Source organism: Salvelinus fontinalis, unplaced genomic scaffold, assembly GCF_029448725.1.
Source record: "Salvelinus fontinalis isolate EN_2023a unplaced genomic scaffold, ASM2944872v1 scaffold_0527, whole genome shotgun sequence".
In the NCBI taxonomy this organism is placed as follows: Eukaryota; Metazoa; Chordata; class Actinopteri; order Salmoniformes; family Salmonidae; genus Salvelinus; species Salvelinus fontinalis.
The window spans coordinates 118,988-136,376 of record NW_026600736.1 but is presented as its reverse complement, the minus strand read 5'-3'; the positions used below and the strand labels follow the sequence as shown (position 1 = coordinate 136,376).

Sequence of the window (17,389 nt, the reverse complement as noted above, 5' to 3'; positions counted from 1 at the left end):
TAGTAACCAGCAGGTAGCCTACTGGTTAGAGCGTTGGAACAGTAACCAGCAGGTAGCCTACTGGTTAGAGCGTTGGGCCAGTAACCCGAAAGGTTGCTTGATCAAATCCCAGAGCTGACAAGGTAAAAATCTGTCGTTCTGGCCCTGAACAAGGCAGGTAACCCACTGTTCCTAGGCCGTCGTTGTAAATAAGATTTTTTTCATAATTGACTTGCCTAGTTAAAAAATAAATAACAAACAGACACATTTAGTCGTGCATTAACTTACAACAATGATGGAAGCGGAACACAAACTCCCCGAGTTTCTGAGAGAGAGAAAACGTTCACCACTGAATAAAAACACGTTGGTTGCTTGAGCCAATCAATTTCAGAAGCGAAATGTGTCCATAACTGTTTTGATGTAACAAAACAAAAATGAAAAAGGCTTGAATAAATTGCGTGGGATACAAAGTCAACAGTTAAAATCCAAATACTAATTTCGAATCACTGCGTGACATTTTCGATAGGAACAGAATGTGGGGACTGAATTGGAGAGAGCGCTTCAAACTTACCCTTTATAGAACCGAGAAATGTTTCCCAAAGCTGTTAAAGAACACGAACCAGTAGATGTATCCAAAATGATATGACACTGTCCTTGGCAACCACTAATAACCCGGATAAATCCAATCCTACGGGCGGAGCAACAGCGTTCAGTTCAGTTATGTGCTCATTCTTCACCGCGAGGTTCGCTCTGTGGCTGAAGTGGCCGTCCCTCCGTTTCCATACGCGCAGCGCTTCACCTCGAAGGTGGGGTAGAGTAGTTGACGCTCACACCCCCCACTTAAAACTAGAATAGTTAACATTTCAAATAATAATGCTTTTTCTTCGAGACAGCTTGAACTAAACTGCTATTTTGATTGGCATTCGTTGCATACGGTAGAACCTAAATCATGCGTAATAACTTTCACAACGTTTTTTTCTTTGTAGCCTGTAACACAAAATAACATTTCATCCATTTGTGATCTTTGTCTTTCATGTGGATGTTCTAAGGTCCAGCACAGATGGGCACTCAAGAGACAGGAGGGTATTTATGACACCATGTCCCACTTTCACTGTGGTTTTCCTCCTTTCAGATCACGACTCTTGGTTTAACCTTCCCCTCCCTCTATTCTCACCCCTGAGTCTCACCCCTGAGTCTCACCCCTTCTCATCCAGACTAATTGCCTGAAGCAATAAAACACCCTTTTATATAATTCAATTCAATTTCAATTTAAGGGCTTTATTGGCATGGGAAACACGTGTTAACATTGCCAAAGCAAGTGAAATAGATAATAAACAAATGTGAAATAAACAATAAAAATTAACAGTAAACATTACACTCACAAAAGTTCCAAAATAATAAAGACATTTCAAATGTCATATTATGTCTATATACATTGTTGTAACGATGTACAAATGGTTAAAGTACAAAAGGGAAAATAAATAAACATAAATATGGGTTGTATTTACAGTGGTGTTTGTTCTTCACTGGTTGCCCTTTTCTTGTGCAACAGGTCAAAAATCTTGCTGCTGTGATGGAACACTGTGGTATTTCACACAATAGATATGGGAGTTTATCAAAATCGGGTTTGTTTTCAAATTCTTTGTGGGTCTGTGTAATCTGAGGGAAATATGTGTCTCTAATATGGTCATACATCGGGCAGGAGGTTAGGAAGTGCAGCTCAGTTTCCACTTAATTTTGTCACATATGCCGAATACAACAGGTTTCACCTTACAGTGAAAATGCTGACTTACAAGCCCTTAAACAACAATGCAGTTTTAAGAAAAATAAGTGTTAAGAAAGTATTTACTAAAGTCAACTGAAGTAACCAAAAAAAAAAAATAGAAAAATAGAAAAATAACAAATAATTAAACAGCAGTAAATAACAATAGTGAGGCTATATACAGGGAGTTACGGTACAGAGTCAATGTGGAGGCTATATACAGGGAGTTACAGTACAGCGTCAATGTGGAGGCTATATACAGGGGGTACCAGTACAGAGTCAATGTGGAGGCTATATACAGGTGGTAACGGTACAGAGTCAATGTGGAGGCTATATACAGGGGGGTACCGGTACAGAGTCAATGTGGAGGCTATATACAGGGAGTACTGGTACAGAGTCAATGTGGAGGCGATATATACAGGGAGTACCAGTACAGAGTCAATGTGGAGGCTATATACAGGTGGTACCGGTACAGAGTCAATGTGGATGCTATATACAGGGAGTACCGGTACAGAGTCAATGTGGAGGCTATATACAGGGGGTACCGGTACAGAGTCAATGTGGAGGCTATATACAGGGGGGTACCGGTACAGAGTCAATGTGGAGGCTATATACAGGGAGTTACGGTACAGAGTCAATGTGGAGGCTATATACAGGGAGTACCGGTACAGAGTCAATGTGGAGGCTATATACAGGGTGTTACGGTACAGAGTCAATGTGGAGGCTATATACAGGGTGTTACGGTACAGAGTCAGTGTGGAGGCTATATACAGGGGGTACCGGTACAGAGTCAATGTGGAGGCTATATACAGGGGGGTACCGGTACAGAGTCAATGTGGAGGCTATATACAGGGGGGTACCGGTACAGAGTCAATGTGGAGGCTATATACAGGTGGTACCAGTACAGAGTCAATGTGGAGGCTATATACAGGGTGTTATGGTACAGAGCCAATGTGGAGGCTATATACAGGGGGTACCGCCTTTTTAAAACACACTGGCATATTTAAACACATTTGCTGCAATTTACAGTGGTATTATTACTTGACAACATAATGTAAGGTTAAACACGTACACAACAGTACCCTCGTTGTTTGAACCAAGATAGGGTAAACCTTTATGTTGTCCTCGGTCAACAACTGTTGACACAGAACTCACTCACAGGCTACTTCCCAAATGGAATCCTATTCCCTATATAGTACACTACTTTTGACCAGGGTCCATAGGGACCCACAGGTATCTAGTCAACAGTAGTGCACTATAGGGAAAAGGGGGCCATTTGGGACAGAGACACTTGGAGTTTGTTGCTACAGCCAAGAAGAAGAAGCTGTGTTGTGGTTTCAGAAGCTGTGTTGTAGTTTCAGAAGAAGCTGTGTTGTGGTTTCAGAAGCTGTGCTGTGGTTTCAGAATAAGCTGTGTTGTGGTTTTAGAAGCTGTGTTGTGGTTTCAGAAGCTGTGTTGTGGTTTCAGAAGCTGTGTTGTGGTTTCAGAAGAAGCTGTGTTGTGGTTTCAGAAGCTGTGTTGTGGTTTCAGAAGCTCTGTTGTGATTTTATAAGAAGCTCTGTTGTGGTTTCAGGAGCTGTGTTGTGGTTTCAGAAGCTGTGTTGTGGTTTCAGAAGCTGTGTTGTGGTTTCAGAAGAAGCTGTGTTGTGGTTTCAGAAGCTGTGTTGTGGTTTCAGAAGCTCTGTTGTGATTTTATAAGAAGCTCTGTTGTGGTTTCAGGAGCTGTGTTGTGGTTTCAGAAGCTGTGTTGTGGTTTCAGAAGCTGTGTTGTGGTTTCAGAAGCTGTGTTGTGGTTTCAGAAGCTGTGTTGTGGTTTCAGAAGCTGTGTTGTGGTTTCAGAAGCTGTGTTGTGGTTTCAGAAGCTGTGTTGTGGTTTCAGAAGCTGTGTTGTGGTTTCAGAAGCTGTGTTGTGGTTTCAGAAGCTGTGTTGTGGTTTCAGAAGAAGCTGTGTTATGGTTTCAGAAGCTGTGTTGTGGTTTCAGAAGCTGTGTTGTGGTTTCAGAAGCCGTGTTGTGGTTTCAGAAGCCGTGTTGTGGTTTTAGAAGAAGCTGTGTTGTGGTATTAGAAGCCGTGTTGTGGTTTCAGAAGCCGTGTTGTGGTTTCAGAAGCCGTGTTGTGGTTTCAGAAGCCGTGTTGTGGTTTCAGAAGCCGTGTTGTGGTTTCAGAAGCCGTGTTGTGGTTTCAGAAGCCGTGTTGTGGTTTCAGAAGCCGTGTTGTGGTTTCAGAAGCCGTGTTGTGGTTTCAGAAGCCGTGTTGTGGTTTCAGAAGCCGTGTTGTGGTTTCAGAAGCTGTGTTGTGGTTTTAGAAGCTGTGTTGTGGTTTTAGAAGAAGCTGTGTTGTGGTATTAGAAGCCGTGTTGTGGTTTCAGAAGCCGTGTTGTGGTTTCAGAAGCCGTGTTGTGGTTTCAGAAGCTGTGTTGTGGTTTCAGAAGCTGTGTTGTGGTTTCAGAAGCTGTGTTGTGGTTTCAGAAGCTGTTGTGGTTTCAGAAGCTGTGGTGTGGTTTCAGAAGCTGTGTTGTGGTTTCAGAAGCTGTGTTGTGGTTTCAGAAGCTGTGTTGTGGTTTCAGAAGCTGTTTTGTGGTTTTAGAAGAAGCTGTGTTGTGGTTTCAGGGTTTGGTGTACTGTAGGAGGGGTTGGTGAGAAGTGAAGAGGGAGTATTTGACTAGTCTCTTTCCAAAGAAAACGTTGTGAAAGAACGGCTTTCAGCTGAGCTGTGTCACTCTGAGGAGAGACGAGTCGGTGGGTGTTTAAGACCGTACCAAAGGGGATAAAGGCTAGCTTGTAAACAACTCAAGGTAAACAACAAAGTTTGAGACTTTGCTTTCTCACCACAAACTACATCTCTCTCTCTCCCTCTCTCTCTCTCCCTATGTAAGATAGCGTACACAATATAAGGGACAATTCTTGAGAGAAAACGTCATGGTTACCTCATTGATCCCTACAGAGCAACTCCTCAGTGAACTTCTCCTCTCTCCTCTCCTCACATAGGCAACAGACATGACTCATCTGCTTCGTAGGCCTCTTTTCTTTAGAGTGGAGCAGAAGGGAAGATGACCTCTGGTTGCAGTGGGAAACACAAAGAGGTGATTTCAGCGTTCAACATGCAGTCATCAACGCCGACTACATCATCTATGTGTTTTCCTCTTGAAAATCAATCCCTCGTCAATCAATGAAACATCAATCAATAAGACAATTCACAAATTATTCATTGACGTTTTCTTTGGCTCGTCTGGTAACGGCAGTGATTTTCCTCTCACACGATTACTTGGAGATCCATCCTATAGATCCCATCCTATAGATCCATCCTATAGATCCATGCTATAGATCCATCCTATAGATCCATCCTATAGATCCATCCTATAGATCCATGCTATAGATCCCATCCTATAGATCCATCCTATAGATCCATCCTATAGATCCCATCCTATAGATCCACCCTATAGATCCATCCTATAGATCCATCCTATAGATCCATACTATAGATCCATCCTATAGATCCATGCTATAGATCCATGCTATAGATCCCATCCTATAGATCCATCCTATAGATCCACCCTATAGATCCATCCTATAGATCCATCCTATAGATCCATCCTATAGATCCATCCTATAGATCCATCCTATAGATCCATGCTATAGATCCCATCCTATAGATCCCATCCTATAGATCCATCCTATAGATCCCATCCTATAGATCCATGCTATAGATCCATGCTATAGATCCCATCCTATAGATCCATGCTATAGATCCATGCTATAGATCCCATCCTATAGATCCCATCCTATAGATCCCATCCTATAGATCCATGCTATAGATCCATCCTATAGATCCATCCTATAGATCCATGCTATAGATCCATGCTATAGATCCATGCTATAGATCCCATCCTATAGATCCATGCTATAGATCCCATCCTATAGATCCATCCTATAGATCCACCCTATAGATCCATCCTATAGATCCATCCTATAGATCCATCCTATAGATCCATCCTATAGATCCCATGCTATAGATCCCATGCTATAGATCCATGCTATAGATCTCATCCTATAGATCCCATCCTATAGATCCATGCTATAGATCCATCCTGGAGAGCCACGTGCAGACACCAAAGAATACACATGTATTGCCTATTTATTGCCTTATCTCCCTACTCTTCTACATTTGCACACACTGTATATAGATTTTTTCTATTGTGTTATTGACTGTACGTTTGTGTAACTCTGTGTTGTTGTTTTTGTCGCACTGCTTGGCTTTATTCTTGTCCAGGTCACAGTTGTAAATGAGAACTTGTTCTCAACTGGCCTACCTGGTTAAAAAAGGTGAAATTAAAAAAATATATTTTTTAATTTATAAAAAAACGTAAAAAGGAAAACACATGAAAAGGGGAACATAAAAAGTGTGACACGTGCGGTGTCTTTTCCTCTCCGGGAGATGCAGGTTGTCTATTGGCTGTGACACTGACAGGTGCAGTCAGGCCTGCTGGTACTCTAATTGACTGGTCTGGGTTGAAACTAGCTAGTGGGCTCAGAGACGGAGAGAGACGGAGCGAGACGGAGAGAGACGGAGAGAGAGAGAGAGAGAGAGAGAGAGAGAGAGAGAGAGAGAGAGACACAGAGAGAGGGGGAGACGAAGAGAGACGGAGAGAGACAGGGAGAGACGGAGAGAGTCGGAGAGAGACGGAGAGAGACGGAGACAGAGCGAGAGAGACAGGGAGAGACAGAGAGAGACAGAGAGAGACAGAGAGAGACAGAGAGAGACAGAGAGACGGAAAGAGTCGGAGAGAAGTGGAGAGAGGCGGAGAGAGACAGAGAGAGACAGGGAGAGACAGATAGATAGAGAGACAGAGAGAGACAGAGAAAGACAGAGAGAATATAGGATCAGAGAGAGACAGGGAGAGAAGATAGGACAGTAGAGAAACAGACAGAAAGGTAGAGAGGATGAAAGGAGAGTAAAAGGAAAGAGATAGACGTAGAGAGGTGATAGTGACGAGGGAGGGAGGGAGGGAGGGAGGGAGGGAGGGGAGAGCTGCATTCATAATGGCTGTTTGTGTTGTTCACATAATTGTGTGAACCTGCGATCTGGAGTGTCCACAGATGTAGACTACTGGCCCTGAGCGCCAGGACAGGAGGTCGCCAAAACAGAGTTCAAACAAACAGTTCACCTGCGTTTTAGATAGAAAGTCAACAGTGTTTATGTTGCTTATAATATAATATAGTTTTATATTATAATATAATATAGTTATAATATAGTTTTCCTTCACATAAAGTACACTAGTGCAACACATTCATCAGAAAATAGCTTCATTTTCATGAAGATGACAACAGAAGTGCAACACTATTTATCTGGCAGCCACACAAGGATATGGGTTTATATATAATAATAATATATATATAATAATATATAATGAAGAAGCAATGTGTTGTTTTCCCCTAAAACGATGCCATGTTTATCATAGACAGAATGGAGCATGTTTATCATAGACAGAATGCAGCCAGCTACAGTTACTCATCTGGTGTTTTTCTTGAAGTTAATCTTCAATTTTACCAGAGAAAAGTAGCTACTCAACACGTCAGTCAGAGTGTTGTCTGCTGATAGAATGATGGAGAACAGTAGCTCCACGTCAGTCAGAGTGCTGTCTGCTGATAGAATGATGGAGAACAGTAGCTCCACATCAGAGTGCTGTCTGCTGATAGAATGATGGAGAACAGTAGCTCCACATCAGAGTGCTGTCTGCTGATAGAATGATGGAGAACAGTAGCTCCACGTCAGTCAGAGTGCTGTCTGCTGATAGAATGATGGAGAACAGTAGCTCCACATCAGAGTGCTGTCTGCTGATAGAATGATGGAGAACAGTAGCTCCACATCAGAGTGCTGTCTGCTGATAGAATGATGGAGAACAGTAGCTCCACGTCAGTCAGAGTGCTGTCTGCTGATAGAATGATGGAGAACAGTAGCTCCACATCAGAGTGCTGTCTGCTGATAGAATGATGGAGAACAGTAGCTCCACATCAGAGTGCTGTCTGCTGATAGAATGATGGAGAACAGTAGCTACACATCAGAGTGCTGTCTGCTGATAGAATGATGGAGAACAGTAGCTCCACATCAGAGTGCTGTCTGCTGATAGAATGATGGAGAACAGTAGCTCCACATCAGTCAGAGTGCTGTCTGCTGATAGAATGATGGAGAACAGTAGCTCCACATCAGAGTGCTGTCTGCTGATAGAATGATGGAGAACAGTAGCTCCACATCAGAGTGCTGTCTGCTGATAGAATGATGGAGAACAGTAGCTCCACATCAGAGTGCTGTCTGCTGATAGAATGATGGAGAACAGTAGCTCCACATCAGTCAGAGTGTTGTCTGCTGATAGAATGATGGAGAACAGTAGCTCCACATCAGAGTGCTGTCTGCTGATAGAATGATGGAGAACAGTAGCTCCACATCAGTCAGAGTGCTGATAGAATGATGGAGAACAGTAGCTCCACATCAGTCAGAGTGCTGTCTGCTGATAGAATGATGGAGAACAGTAGCTCCACATCAGAGTGCTGTCTGCTGATAGAATGATGGAGAACAGTAGCTCCACGTCAGAGTGCTGTCTGCTGATAGAATGATGGAGAACAGTAGCTCCACATCAGAGTGCTGTCTGCTGATAGAATGATGGAGAACAGTAGCTCCACATCAGAGTGCTGTCTGCTGATAGAATGATGGAGAACAGTAGCTCCACATCAGTCAGAGTGCTCTCTGCTGATAGAATGATGGAGGACAGTAGCTCCACATCACTCAGAGCGCTGTCTGCTGATAGAATGATGGAGAACAGTAGCTCCACATCAGTCAGAGTGCTGTCTGCTGATAGAATGATGGAGAACAGTAGCTCCACATCAGTCAGAGTGCTGTCTGCTGATAGAATGATGGAGATAGTTGCTCCACATCAGTCAGAGTGCTGTCTGCTGATAGAATGATGGAGAACAGTAGCTCCACATCAGTCAGAGTGCTGTCTGCTGGTAGAATGATGGAGAACAGTAGCTCCACATCAGAGTGCTGTCTGCTGATAGAATGATGGAGAACAGTAGCTCCACATCAGTCAGAGTGCTGTCTGCTGATAGAATGATGGAGAAAAGTAGCTCCACGTCAGAGTGCTGTCTGCTGATAGAATGATGGAGAACAGTAGCTCCACATCAGTCAGAGTGTTGTCTGCTGATAGAATGATGGAGAACAGTAGCTCCACGTCAGTCAGAGTGCTGTCTGCTGATAGAATGATGGAGAACAGTAGCTCCACATCAGTCAGAGCACTGTCTGCTGATAGAATGATGGAGAACAGTAGCTCCCCATCAGTCAGAGTGCTGTCTGCTGATAGAATGATGGAGAACAGTAGCTCCACATCAGTCAGAGTGCTGTCTGCTGATAGAATGATGGAGAACAGTAGCTCCACATCAGTCAGAGTGCTGTCTGCTGATAGAATGATGGAGAACAGTAGCTCCACATCAGTCAGAGTGCTGTCTGCTGATAGAATGATGGAGAACAGTAGCTCCACATCAGAGTGCTGTCTGCTGATAGAATGATGGAGAACAGTAGCTACACATCAGAGTGCTGTCTGCTGATAGAATGATGGAGAACAGTAGCTCCACATCAGAGTGCTGTCTGCTGATAGAATGATGGAGAACAGTAGCTCCACATCAGAGTGCTGTCTGCTGATAGAATGATGGAGAACAGTAGCTCCACATCAGAGTGCTGTCTGCTGATAGAATGATGGAGAACAGTAGCTCCACATCAGTCAGAGTGTTGTCTGCTGATAGAATGATGGAGAACAGTAGCTCCACATCAGAGTGCTGTCTGCTGATAGAATGATGGAGAACAGTAGCTCCACATCAGTCAGAGTGCTGATAGAATGATGGAGAACAGTAGCTCCACATCGGTCAGAGTGCTGTCTGCTGATAGAATGATGGAGAACAGTAGCTCCACATCAGAGTGCTGTCTGCTGATAGAATGATGGAGAACAGTAGCTCCACGTCAGAGTGCTGTCTGCTGATAGAATGATGGAGAACAGTAGCTCCACATCAGAGTGCTGTCTGCTGATAGAATGATGGAGAACAGTAGCTCCACATCAGAGTGCTGTCTGCTGATAGAATGATGGAGAACAGTAGCTACACATCAGACAGAGTGCTGTCTGCTGATAGAATGATGGAGAACAGTAGCTCCACATCAGTCAGAGTGCTGTCTGCTGATAGAATGATGGAGAAAAGTAGCTCCACGTCAGAGTGCTGTCTGCTGATAGAATGATGGAGAACAGTAGCTCCACATCAGTCAGAGTGTTGTCTGCTGATAGAATGATGGAGAACAGTAGCTCCACGTCAGTCAGAGTGCTGTCTGCTGATAGAATGATGGAGAACAGTAGCTCCACATCAGTCAGAGCACTGTCTGCTGATAGAATGATGGAGAACAGTAGCTCCCCATCAGTCAGAGTGCTGTCTGCTGATAGAATGATGGAGAACAGTAGCTCCACATCAGTCAGAGTGCTGTCTGCTGATAGAATGATGGAGAACAGTAGCTCCACATCAGTCAGAGTGCTGTCTGCTGATAGAATGATGGAGAACAGTAGCTCCACATCAGTCAGAGTGCTGTCTGCTGATAGAATGATGGAGAACAGTAGCTCCACATCAGAGTGCTGTCTGCTGATAGAATGATGGAGAACAGTAGCTACACATCAGAGTGCTGTCTGCTGATAGAATGATGGAGAACAGTAGCTCCACATCAGAGTGCTGTCTGCTGATAGAATGATGGAGAACAGTAGCTCCACATCAGAGTGCTGTCTGCTGATAGAATGATGGAGAACAGTAGCTCCACATCAGAGTGCTGTCTGCTGATAGAATGATGGAGAACAGTAGCTCCACATCAGTCAGAGTGTTGTCTGCTGATAGAATGATGGAGAACAGTAGCTCCACATCAGAGTGCTGTCTGCTGATAGAATGATGGAGAACAGTAGCTCCACATCAGTCAGAGTGCTGATAGAATGATGGAGAACAGTAGCTCCACATCAGTCAGAGTGCTGTCTGCTGATAGAATGATGGAGAACAGTAGCTCCACATCAGAGTGCTGTCTGCTGATAGAATGATGGAGAACAGTAGCTCCACATCAGAGTGCTGTCTGCTGATAGAATGATGGAGAACAGTAGCTCCACATCAGAGTGCTGTCTGCTGATAGAATGATGGAGAACAGTAGCTACACATCAGACAGAGTGCTGTCTGCTGATAGAATGATGGAGAACAGTAGCTCCACATCAGAGTGCTGTCTGCTGATAGAATGATGGAGAACAGTAGCTCCACATCACTCAGAGCGCTGTCTGCTGATAGAATGATGGAGAACAGTAGCTCCACATCAGTCAGAGTGCTGTCTGCTGATAGAATGATGGAGAACAGTAGCTCCACATCAGTCAGAGTGCTGTCTGCTGATAGAATGATGGAGAACAGTAGCTCCACATCAGTCAGAGTGCTGTCTGCTGATAGAATGATGGAGAACAGTAGCTCCACATCAGTCAGAGTGCTGTCTGCTGGTAGAATGATGGAGAACAGTAGCTCCACATCAGTCAGAGTGTTGTCTGCTGATAGAATGATGGAGAACAGTAGCTCCACGTCAGTCAGAGTGCTGTCTGCTGATAGAATGATGGAGAACAGTAGCTCCACATCAGTCAGAGCACTGTCTGCTGATAGAATGATGGAGAACAGTAGCTCCCCATCAGTCAGAGTGCTGTCTGCTGATAGAATGATGGAGAACAGTAGCTCCACATCAGTCAGAGTGCTGTCTGCTGATAGAATGATGGAGAACAGTAGCTCCACATCAGTCAGAGTGCTGTCTGCTGATAGAATGATGGAGAACAGTAGCTCCACATCAGTCAGAGTGCTGTCTGCTGATAGAATGATGGAGAACAGTAGCTCCACATCAGTCAGAGTGTTGTCTGCTGATAGAATGATGGAGAACAGTAGCTCCACATCAGTCAGAGCGCTGTCTGCTGATAGAATGATGGAGAACAGTAGCTCCACTTCAGTCAGAGTGTTGTCTGCTGATAGAATGATGGAGAACAGTAGCTCCACATCAGAGTGCTGTCTGCTGATAGAATGATGGAGAATATTAGCTCCACGTCAGAGTGCTGTCTGCTGATAGAATGATGGAGAACAGTAGCTCCACATCAGTCAGAGTGTTGTCTGCTGATAGAATGATGGAGAACAGTAGCTCCACGTCAGTCAGAGTGCTGTCTGCTGATAGAATGATGGAGAACAGTAGCTCCACATCAGTCAGAGCACTGTCTGCTGATAGAATGATGGAGAACAGTAGCTCCCCATCAGTCAGAGTGCTGTCTGCTGATAGAATGATGGAGAACAGTAGCTCCACATCAGTCAGAGTGCTGTCTGCTGATAGAATGATGGAGAACAGTAGCTCCACATCAGTCAGAGTGCTGTCTGCTGATAGAATGATGGAGAACAGTAGCTCCACATCAGTCAGAGTGCTGTCTGCTGATAGAATGATGGAGAACAGTAGCTCCACATCAGAGTGCTGTCTGCTGATAGAATGATGGAGAACAGTAGCTACACATCAGAGTGCTGTCTGCTGATAGAATGATGGAGAACAGTAGCTCCACATCAGAGTGCTGTCTGCTGATAGAATGATGGAGAACAGTAGCTCCACATCAGTCAGAGTGCTGTCTGCTGATAGAATGATGGAGAACAGTAGCTCCACGTCAGTCAGAGTGCTGTCTGCTGATAGAATGATGGAGAACAGTAGCTCCACATCAGAGTGCTGTCTGCTGATAGAATGATGGAGAACAGTAGCTCCACATCAGAGTGCTGTCTGCTGATAGAATGATGGAGAACAGTAGCTCCACATCAGAGTGCTGTCTGCTGATAGAATGATGGAGAACAGTAGCTCCACATCAGAGTGCTGTCTGCTGATAGAATGATGGAGAACAGTAGCTCCACATCAGTCAGAGTGTTGTCTGCTGATAGAATGATGGAGAACAGTAGCTCCACATCAGAGTGCTGTCTGCTGATAGAATGATGGAGAACAGTAGCTCCACATCAGTCAGAGTGCTGATAGAATGATGGAGAACAGTAGCTCCACATCAGTCAGAGTGCTGTCTGCTGATAGAATGATGGAGGACAGTAGCTCCACATCAGAGTGCTGTCTGCTGATAGAATGATGGAGAACAGTAGCTACACATCAGAGTGCTGTCTGCTGATAGAATGATGGAGAACAGTAGCTCCACATCAGAGTGCTGTCTGCTGATAGAATGATGGAGAACAGTAGCTCCACATCAGTCAGAGTGCTGTCTGCTGATAGAATGATGGAGAACAGTAGCTCCACGTCAGTCAGAGTGCTGTCTGCTGATAGAATGATGGAGAACAGTAGCTCCACATCAGAGTGCTGTCTGCTGATAGAATGATGGAGAACAGTAGCTCCACATCAGAGTGCTGTCTGCTGATAGAATGATGGAGAACAGTAGCTCCACATCAGAGTGCTGTCTGCTGATAGAATGATGGAGAACAGTAGCTCCACATCAGAGTGCTGTCTGCTGATAGAATGATGGAGAACAGTAGCTCCACATCAGTCAGAGTGTTGTCTGCTGATAGAATGATGGAGAACAGTAGCTCCACATCAGAGTGCTGTCTGCTGATAGAATGATGGAGAACAGTAGCTCCACATCAGTCAGAGTGCTGATAGAATGATGGAGAACAGTAGCTCCACATCAGTCAGAGTGCTGTCTGCTGATAGAATGATGGAGAACAGTAGCTCCACATCAGAGTGCTGTCTGCTGATAGAATGATGGAGAACAGTAGCTCCACGTCAGAGTGCTGTCTGCTGATAGAATGATGGAGAACAGTAGCTCCACATCAGAGTGCTGTCTGCTGATAGAATGATGGAGAACAGTAGCTCCACATCAGAGTGCTGTCTGCTGATAGAATGATGGAGAACAGTAGCTACACATCAGTCAGAGTGCTGTCTGCTGATAGAATGATGGAGAACAGTAGCTCCACATCAGAGTGCTGTCTGCTGATAGAATGATGGAGAACAGTAGCTCCACATCAGTCAGAGTGCTGTCTGCTGATAGAATGATGGAGGACAGTAGCTCCACATCACTCAGAGCGCTGTCTGCTGATAGAATGATGGAGAACAGTAGCTCCACATCAGTCAGAGTGCTGTCTGCTGATAGAATGATGGAGAACAGTAGCTCCACATCAGTCAGAGTGCTGTCTGCTGATAGAATGATGGAGAACAGTAGCTCCACATCAGTCAGAGTGCTGTCTGCTGATAGAATGATGGAGAACAGTAGCTCCACATCAGTCAGAGTGCTGTCTGCTGGTAGAATGATGGAGAACAGTAGCTCCACATCAGAGTGCTGTCTGCTGATAGAATGATGGAGAACAGTAGCTCCATATCAGTCAGAGTGCTGTCTGCTGATAGAATGATGGAGAATAGTAGCTCCACGTCAGAGTGCTGTCTGCTGATAGAATGATGGAGAACAGTAGCTCCACATCAGTCAGAGTGTTGTCTGCTGATAGAATGATGGAGAACAGTAGCTCCACGTCAGTCAGAGTGCTGTCTGCTGATAGAATGATGGAGAACAGTAGCTCCACATCAGTCAGAGCACTGTCTGCTGATAGAATGATGGAGAACAGTAGCTCCACATCAGTCAGAGTGCTGTCTGCTGATAGAATGATGGAGAACAGTAGCTCCACATCAGTCAGAGTGCTGTCTGCTGATAGAATGATGGAGAACAGTAGCTCCACATCAGTCAGAGTGCTGTCTGCTGATAGAATGATGGAGAACAGTAGCTCCACATCAGTCAGAGTGCTGTCTGCTGATAGAATGATGGAGAACAGTAGCTCCACATCAGTCAGAGTGTTGTCTGCTGATAGAATGATGGAGAACAGTAGCTCCACATCAGTCAGAGCGCTGTCTGCTGATAGAATGATGGAGAACAGTAGCTCCACTTCAGTCAGAGTGTTGTCTGCTGATAGAATGATGGAGAACAGTAGCTCCACATCAGAGTGCTGTCTGCTGATAGAATGATGGAGAACAGTAGCTCCACATCAGAGTGCTGTCTGCTGATAGAATGATGGAGAACAGTAGCTCCACATCAGTCAGAGTGCTCTCTGCTGATAGAATGATGGAGAACAGTAGCTCCACATCAGTCAGAGTGCTGTCTGCTGATAGAATGATGGAGAACAGTAGCTACACATCAGTCAGAGTGCTGATAGAATGATGGAGAACAGTAGCTCCACATCAGTCAGAGTGCTGTCTGCTGATAGAATGATGGAGAACAGTAGCTCCACATCAGAGTGCTGTCTGCTGATAGAATGATGGAGAACAGTAGCTCCACGTCAGAGTGCTGTCTGCTGATAGAATGATGGAGAACAGTAGCTCCACGTCAGAGTGCTGTCTGCTGATAGAATGATGGAGAACAGTAGCTCCACATCAGAGTGCTGTCTGCTGATAGAATGATGGAGAACAGTAGCTACACATCAGTCAGAGTGCTGTCTGCTGATAGAATGATGGAGAACAGTAGCTCCACATCAGAGTGCTGTCTGCTGATAGAATGATGGAGAACAGTAGCTCCACATCAGTCAGAGTGCTGTCTGCTGATAGAATGATGGAGAATAGTAGCTCCACGTCAGAGTGCTGTCTGCTGATAGAATGATGGAGAATAGTAGCTCCACATCAGTCAGAGTGTTGTCTGCTGATAGAATGATGGAGAACAGTAGCTCCACGTCAGTCAGAGTGCTGTCTGCTGATAGAATGATGGAGAACAGTAGCTCCACATCAGTCAGAGCACTGTCTGCTGATAGAATGATGGAGAACAGTAGCTCCCCATCAGTCAGAGTGCTGTCTGCTGATAGAATGATGGAGAACAGTAGCTCCACATCAGTCAGAGTGCTGTCTGCTGATAGAATGATGGAGAACAGTAGCTCCACATCAGTCAGAGTGCTGTCTGCTGATAGAATGATGGAGAACAGTAGCTCCACATCAGTCAGAGTGCTGTCTGCTGATAGAATGATGGAGAACAGTAGCTCCACATCAGTCAGAGTGTTGTCTGCTGATAGAATGATGGAGAACAGTAGCTCCACATCAGTCAGAGTGCTGTCTGCTGATAGAATGATGGAGAACAGTAGCTCCACATCAGTCAGAGTGTTGTCTGCTGATAGAATGATGGAGAACAGTAGCTCCACATCAGTCAGAGCGCTGTCTGCTGATAGAATGATGGAGAACAGTAGCTCCACATCAGTCAGAGTGCTGTCTGCTGATAGAATGATGGAGAACAGTAGCTCCACATCAGAGTGCTGTCTGCTGATAGAATGATGGAGAACAGTAGCTCCACATCAGTCAGAGTGCTGTCTGCTGATAGAATGATGGAGAACAGTAGCTCCACGTCAGTCAGAGTGCTGTCTGCTGATAGAATGATGGAGAACAGTAGCTCCACATCAGTCAGAGTGCTGTCTGCTGATAGAATGATGGAGAACAGTAGCTCCACATCAGTCAGAGTGCTGTCTGCTGATAGAATGATGGAGAACAGTAGCTCCACGTCAGTCAGAGTGCTGTCTGCTGATAGAATGATGGAGAACAGTAGCTCCACATCAGTCAGAGTGCTGTCTGCTGATAGAATGATGGAGAACAGTAGCTCCACATCAGTCAGAGTGCTGTCTGCTGATAGAATGATGGAGAACAGTAGCTCCACATCAGTCAGAGTGCTGTCTGCTGATAGAATGATGGAGAACAGTAGCTCCACATCAGTCAGAGTGTTGTCTGCTGATAGAATGATGGAGAACAGTAGCTCCACATCAGAGTGCTGTCTGCTGATAGAATGATGGAGAACAGTAGCTCCACATCAGTCAGAGTGCTGTCTGCTGATAGAATGATGGAGAACAGTAGCTCCACATCAGTCAGAGTGCTGTCTGCTGATAGAATGATGGAGAACAGTAGCTACACATCAGTCAGAGTGCTGATAGAATGATGGAGAACAGTAGCTCCACATCAGTCAGAGTGCTGTCTGCTGATAGAATGATGGAGAACAGTAGCTCCACATCAGAGTGCTGTCTGCTGATAGAATGATGGAGAACAGTAGCTCCACGTCAGAGTGCTGTCTGCTGATAGAATGATGGAGAACAGTAGCTTCACGTCAGTCAGAGTGCTGTCTGCTGATAGAATGATGGAGAACAGTAGCTTCACGTCAGTCAGAGTGCTGTCTGCTGATAGAATGATGGAGAACAGTAGCTCCACATCAGTCAGAGCGCTGTCTGCTGATAGAATGATGGAGAACAGTAGCTCCACATCAGAGTGCTGTCTGCTGATAGAATGATGGAGAACAGTAGCTCCACATCAGTCAGAGTGTTGTCTGCTGATAGAATGATGGAGAACAGTAGCTCCACATCAGAGTGCTGTCTGCTGATAGAATGATGGAGAACAGTAGCTCCACATCAGAGTGTTGTCTGCTGATAGAATGATGGAGAACAGTAGCTCCACATCAGAGTGTTGTCTGCTGATAGAATGATGGAGAACAGTAGCTCCACGTCAGTCAGAGTGCTGTCTGCTGATAGAATGATGGAGAACAGTAGCTCCACATCAGTCAGAGCGCTGTCTGCTGATAGAATGATGGAGAACAGT

The 17,389-nt window shown here is 45.0% G+C and overlaps 1 pseudogene; it reads left to right on the top strand.

Moving 5' to 3' along the window:
- The first annotated feature begins 3,009 nt into the window (after positions 1 to 3,009).
- Positions 3,010 to 17,389, top strand: part of LOC129846409 (uncharacterized) — a 70,542-nt pseudogene continuing 56,162 nt past the window's right edge.